Below are 7,381 nucleotides of genomic sequence, written 5' to 3'. Positions count from 1 at the left end.
ATAGGGTGGGAAAAGGTGGGCATCTTGAAAGGTGATGGGCATAAAAATAACTTAATGACATTTAAAAAAATTAAGATTAGCTAAATTTACTCTGACTTTGCCCAGACCTCTATCCTGACATTTCAGCTCTCTGTCACCTGAGGTTTGAGCCGCCAACATTCAGTCATCGGTTTACTTCCCTTATATTGCCACCAGTGTTGTAGTGCTAGTCTCGGTCTCAAGACTACATATTGAGTGTCTCGGTGTCTTGACTTGGTCTCGGACAGTGAGGACTCGTCATTTCTTCCCGAGACCGCCAGGTCAAATATATACACTCCTTTCTTAAACTTTAATACAGTATCTTAACAGCAGTGGAGGCTCCTCAGAGGAGGAAGGGGAGGACGATTTATAAAAAAATACAAATTGTAAAACATTTAAAAGTTATAATTTTTAGATAAAACTATAACTAACATGTTCACGTCACCAAATGATTGATTAAAACACACTGTTTGGCAATGAAGGTCTACAGTAGCCTCAACAGCACTCTGTTGGGTAGCACCATGGTGTAGCCAGAGGACAGCTAGCTTCCGTCCTCCTCTGGGTACATTGACTTCAATACAAAACCTAGGAGGCTCATGGCTCTCAACCCCTTCCATAGACTTACACAGTGATTATGACAACTTCCTCTAATCTATCAGAGCTCTTGCAGCATGAACTGACATGTTGTCCACCCAATCAAAGGGTCAGAGAATAAATCTAGTCTATCTAAGCTACAGCTAGCTAGCACTGCAGTGCATAACATGTGGTGAGTGGTTGACTCAAAGAGAGAGAACGACAATAGTGAACAGTTTTGAACAAATTAATTTATAAAAAAATGGAAATGCAAGAAAGAGAGAGAGAGAGATATTTAGTTATTTTCACTTTCACTTCCTTAGCTAGCAAACGCAGCTAGTGAGTTTAACATACTCAAACACCCGGCTTAAGCTGAGGGATGCTATGTTAGCTAGCTTACTATGACTATCCAACACAACATTGGAACTCTTCCAAGTTAAGGTAAGATTTTGGTTTTATTGCCACATGGCCCGCTGGTGTAACTGCTAAACTGCTTACTGACTGTGCACTGTGACGTTTCTGCATGATTGTAGCAGGTTTACTAAGGTGTTAGTTACATTGCCTATGTTGACTATGACTTTACTTTAGCTAAGATGGTGACAAGGATGTAGGCTGAGTGTTACGTTTATGATGTGGTTTGGTTTGGAAATGTTTTTTTCACCTGGTCACATACATGTGTTGTGCATTGAAGTCCACAAGCAAAGGGAAAAGGTGAGAGGAGAGCCATAGATGCGAGAACGAATACAAAGTGGCTGCTATGAAAGTGAAATGTGTTTACCTTTGATCAGGGGTATTCATGCCACCGATTCTGTTGAAAAACGTTTCTAAAACAGAAGCAAACTGAATGAAACGGGGATAAACATAACGGATTTTGTCCAATAGAAACACTCGTTTGCAACTGTTGGACTAATGATTACACCCTATATAAGCTAGATGCAGGCAAGAGTGTGCAAGGAGGTATTGAATATGTCAATGTCTGTCCATGTGTCATCTGAAATGTTTATCTCGACCTGAGAGCACCTACGTTATGCTATAAACTTTCATTCATAGGCTAGGTTGTAGCAACCTCATGATGGTTATAGAGACAATTCGAGTATCGAACATATCGATGTTACATTAAACTGGGTGAATGGACTATGAATGTCAGTCATCCAATATGCTGTAATTGAAATGCTTATGAAAAAAATCATCCTCCCTAATTTTAAATGACACCAATCGCGACTGCTTTACATCGTTAATATACAGTACCAGTCAAAAGTTTGGACACAACTACTCATTCAAGGGTTTGTCTTTATTTTTACTATTTTCTACATTGTCGATAATAGTGAAGATGTCAAAACTATGAAATAACACATATGGAATCAAGTAGTGAATGTAACGTTCTTTGCTTCACGGAAACATGGCTCACTCGAGAGAGGCTAACGGAATCGGTGCAGTCAGCTGGTTTCTTCACGCATCGCGCCGACAGAAACAAACATATTTCTGGTAAGAAGAGGGGCGAGGGTGTATACCTTATGAGTAACGAGACGTGGTGTGATCACAACAACATACAGGAACTCAAGTCCTTCGGTTCACCTGATGTATCTACCAAGGGAATTGTCTTCGATTATAATCACATCCGTATATATTCCCTCCAAACAGAAACATATATGGCCTTGAAAAAACTTTATTTGACTCTTTGCAAACTGGAAACCACATATTCTGAGGCTGCATTCATTGTAAGCTGGGGATTTTAACAAGGCTAATCTGAAAACAAGACTCCCTAAATTGTATCAGCATATCGATTGCGCAACCAGGGCTGGTAAAACCTTGGATCATTGCTATTCTAACTTCTGCGACGCATATAAAGCCCTCCCCCACCCTCCTTTCGGAAAAGCTGACCACGATTCCATTTTGTTGCTCCCTGCCTACAGACAGAAACTAAAACAAGAAGCTCCCGCGCTCAGGTCTGTTCAACGTTGGTCCGACCAATCTGATTCCACGCTGCAAGACTGCTTCGATCACGTGGATTGGGATATGTTCCGCATTGCTTCCAACAACAACATTGACGAATACGCTGATTCGGTGAGCGAGTTCATTAGAAAGTGCATTGACGATGTCGTTCCCATAGCAACGATTAAAACATTCCCAAACGAGAAACCGTGGATTGATGGCAGCATTGGCGTGAAACTGAAAGTGCGAACCACTGCTTTTAACCAGGGAAAGGTGACCGGAAACATGACCGAATACAAACAGTGTAACTATTCCTTCCGCAAGGCAATCAAACAAGCTAAGCATCTGTATAGAGACAAAGTAGAGTCACAATTCAACGGCTCAGACACAAGAGGTATGTGGCAGGGTCTACAGTCAATCACGGATTACAAAAAGAAAACCATCCCCGTCTCGGACCAGGATGTCGTGCTCCCAGGCAGACTAAATAACTTTTTTGCCCGCTTTGAGGACAATATAGTGCCACTGACATGGCCCGCAACCAAAACCTGCGGACTCTCCTTCACTGCAGCCAACGTGAGTAAAACATTTAAACATGTTAACCCTAGCAAGGCTGCAGGCCCAGACGGCATCCCCAGCCGCATCCTCAGAGCATGCGCAGACCAGCTGGCTGGTGTATTTACGGACATATTCAATCAATCCTTATCCCAGTCTGCTGTTCCCACATGCTTCAAGAGGGCCACCATTGTCCCTGTTCCCAAGAAAGCTAAGGTAACTAAGCTAAACGACTACCGCCCCGTAGCACTCACTTCCGTCATCATGAAGTGCTTTGAGAGACTAGTCAAGGACCATATCACCTCCAACCTACCTGACACCCTAGACCCACTCCAATTTGCTTACCGCCCAAATAGATCCACAGATGATGCAATCGCAACCACACTGCACACTGCCCTAACCCATCTGGACAAGAGGAATACCTATATGAGAATGCTGTTCATCGACTACAGCTCAGCATTAACACCATAGTACCCTCCAAACTCGTCATCAAGCTCGAGACCCTGGGTCTCGACCCCGCCCTGTGCAACTGGGTACTGGACTTCCTGACGGGCCGCCCCCCCAGGTAGTGAGGGTAGGTAACAACATCTCCACCCCGCTGATCCTCAACACTGGAGCCCCACAAGGGTGCGTTCTGAGCCCTCTCCTGTACTCCCTGTTCACCCACGACTGCGTGGCCATGCACGCTTCCAACTTAATCATCAAGTTTGCGGATGACACTACAGTGGTAGGCTTGATTACTAACAACGACGAGACGGCCTACAGGGATGAGGTGAGGGCCCTCGGAGTGTGGTATCAGGAAAATAACCTCACACTCAATGTCAACAAAACAAAGGAGATGATTGTGGACTTCAGGAAACAGCAGAGGCAGCACCCCACTATCCACATCGATGGGACAGTAGTGGAGAGGGTGGAAAGTTTTAAGTTCCTCGGCGTACACATCATGGAAAAACTGAATTGGTCCACCCACACAGACAGTGTCGTGAAGAAGGCGCAGCAGCGCCTCTTCAACCTCAGGAGGCTGAAGAAATTTGGCTTGTCACCAAAAACACTCGCAAACTTTTACAGATGCACAATCGAGAGCATCCTGTCGGGCTGTATCACCGCCTGGTACAGCAACTGCTCCGACCACAACCGTGAGGCTCACCAGAGGGTAGTGAGGTCTGCACAACGCATCACCGGGGGCAAACTACCTGCCCTCCAGGACACCTACACCACTCGATGTCACAGGAAGGCCATAAAGATCATCAAGGACAACAACCACCCGAGCCACTGCCTGTTCACCCCGCTATCATCCAGAAGGCGAGGTCAGTACAGGTGCATAAAAAGCAGGGACCGAGAGATTGAAAAACAGCTTCTATTTCAAGGCCATCAGACTGTTAAACAGCCATCACTAACATTGAGTGGCTGCTGCCAACACACTGACTCAACTCCAGCCACTTTAATAATGGGAATTGATGGAAATTGATGCAAAATATATCACTAGCCACTTTAAACAATGCTACTTAATTTAATGTTTCCATACCCTACATGTCTCATCTCATATGTATATACTATACTCTATATCATCTACTGCATCTTGCCTATGCCGTTCTGTACCATCACTCATTCATATATCTTTCTGTACATATTCTTTATCCCTTTACACTTGTGTGTGTATAAGGTAGTAGTTTTGGAATTGTTAGTTTAGATTACTCGTTGGTTATTACTGCATTGTCGGAACTAGAAGCACAAGCATTTCGCTACACTCACATTAACATCTGCTAACCATGTGTATGTGACAAATACATTTGATTTGATTTGATTTTGATTTGAAGTAGTAACCAAAAAAGTGATAAACAAATCAAAATATATTTTATATTTGAGATTCTTCAAAGTAGCCACCCTTTGCCTTGATGACAGCTTTGCACACTCTTGGCATTCTCTCAACCATGCATTTCAATTAACATGTGTGCCTTGTTAAAAATTAATTTGTGGAATTTATTTCCTTCTTAATGCGTTTGAGCCAATCCGTTCTGTTGTGACAAGGTAGTTGTGGTATACAGAAGATAGCCCTATTTGGTAAAAGACCAAGTCCAGATTACGTCAATAACAGCTCAAATAAGCAAAGAGAAGCAAAAGTCCACCATTACTTTAAGACATGAAGGTCAGTCGTTGCAGAACATTTCAAGAACTTTGAAAGTTGGTTCAACTGCAGTAGCAAAAACCATCCAGCGTTATTATGAATCTGACTGTCACGAGGACCACCACACGAAAGGAAGACCCAGAGTTACCTCTGCTGCAGAGGATAAGTTCATTAGAGTTACCAGCTTCAGAAATTGCAGCCCAAATAAATGCTTCGCTGAGTTCAGGTAACAGACACATCTCAACATCAACTGTTTGGAGGAGACTGCATGAATCAGGCCTTCATGGGAGAATTTGTGCAAAGAAACCACTACTGAAGGACACCAATAAGAAGAAGACTTGCTTGGGCCAAGAAACACAAACAATGGACATTAGACCGGTGGAAATCTGTCCTTTGGTCTGATGAGTGCAAATTTGAGATATTTGGTTCTAACCACCGTGTCTTTGTGAGACGCAGAGTAGGGGAATGAATGATCTTCGCATGTGTGGTTCCCACCGTGAAGCATGGAGGAAGAGGGGTGACGGCGTGGTGGTGCTTTGCTGGTGACACTGTCTGTGATTTATTAAGAATTCAAGGCACATTTAACCAGCATGTCTACCACAGCATTCTGCAGTGATACGCCATCCCATCTGGTTTGCGCTTAGTGGGACTATAATTTGTTTTGAACAATACAATGACCAAACACAACTCTGGGCTATGTAAGGGCTATTTGACCAAGAAGGAGAGTGATGGTGCTGCATCAGATGACCTGGCCTCCACAATCAACCGATCTCAACCCAATTGAGATGATTTGAACCGCAGAGTGAAGGAAAAGCAGCCAACAAGTCCTCAGCATATGTGGGAACTCCTTTAAGACTGTTGTAAAAGCATTCCTCATGAAGCTGGTTGAGAGAATGCCAAGAGTGTGTAAAGCTTCCATCATGGTAAAGAGTGGCTCCTTTGAAGAATCTAAAACCTAAAATATATTTAGATTTGTTTAACACTTTTTTGGTTGATTCCATATGTTATTTCATAGTTTTGATGTCTTCACTATTATTATACAATGTTGAAAATAGTGACATTTAAGAAAAACCCTTGAATGAGAAGGTGTGTCCAAACTTTTGACTGGTACTGTATATTATAGACATGTTTGCACACTGGCAAACCTATAGGCCTTCAGTGTGTGACAGGTTTGTGATGCTGAAAAGACCGCAACCATAAAACCAGAGCACTCATGTAGGAGAGTGCACTAAAACACAAAGGGCCACCTATTCGGTGTCCTGTGTGAATCTAAGTGTGCGTTCTCTAATTCTCTCCTTCTCTCTCGGAGGACCTGAGCCCTAGGACCATGCCCCAGGATTACCTGACATGATGACTCTTTGCTGTCCCCAGTCCACCTGGCCGTGCTGCTGCTCCAGCTTCAACTGTTCTGCCTTCTTATTATTCGAACATGCTGATCATTTATGAACATTTGAACATCTTGGCCATGTTCTGTTATAATCTCCACCCGGCACAGACAGAAGAGGACTGGCCACCCCACATATGCTCTCTCTAATTCTCTCTTTTTTTCTCTCTCTCTGAGGACCTGAGCCCTAGGACCATGCCCCAGGACTACCTGACATGATGACTCCTTGCTGTCCCCAGTCCATCTGACCGTGCTGCTGCTCCAGTTTCAACTGTTCTGCCTTATTATTATACGACCATGCTGGTCATTTATGAACATTTGAACATCTTGGCCATGTTCTGTTATAATCTCCAGGTATAAGGTATAAGCCGAATACACACTTTTTTTCTCTCAGTGGGAAGTGCTAATTAGTAGGCTATTTGTGTTGCACATTGTCATCATGGGCTGTTAACTCTTAACTCTTTCAAATCAAATCAAAGTTTATTTGTCACGTGCGCCGAATACAACAGGTGTAGATCTGACAGTGAAATGGTTACTTACAAGCCCTAAGCAACAGTGCAATTTTTAAGTAAAAAAATAGGTATTAGGTAAACAATGGATAAGTAAAGAAATACAAAATAAAAATAAAAAGTAAAATGACGGTGAAAGTAACAGTAGCGAGGCTATATTCAGGTGGTACCGGTACAGAGTCAATGTGATAATGTGGTTGGGGGGGACACAATGCAAATAGTCCGGGTACCCATTTGATTACCTAAAAGCTGTTGAGAAGCCTTTTGGTCCTAGACTTGGAGCTCCGG

The sequence above is a fragment of the Oncorhynchus tshawytscha genome, linkage group LG33 (assembly GCF_018296145.1).
Source record: "Oncorhynchus tshawytscha isolate Ot180627B linkage group LG33, Otsh_v2.0, whole genome shotgun sequence".
In the NCBI taxonomy this organism is placed as follows: domain Eukaryota; kingdom Metazoa; phylum Chordata; class Actinopteri; order Salmoniformes; family Salmonidae; genus Oncorhynchus; species Oncorhynchus tshawytscha.
This window is presented reverse-complemented; position numbering follows the sequence as displayed.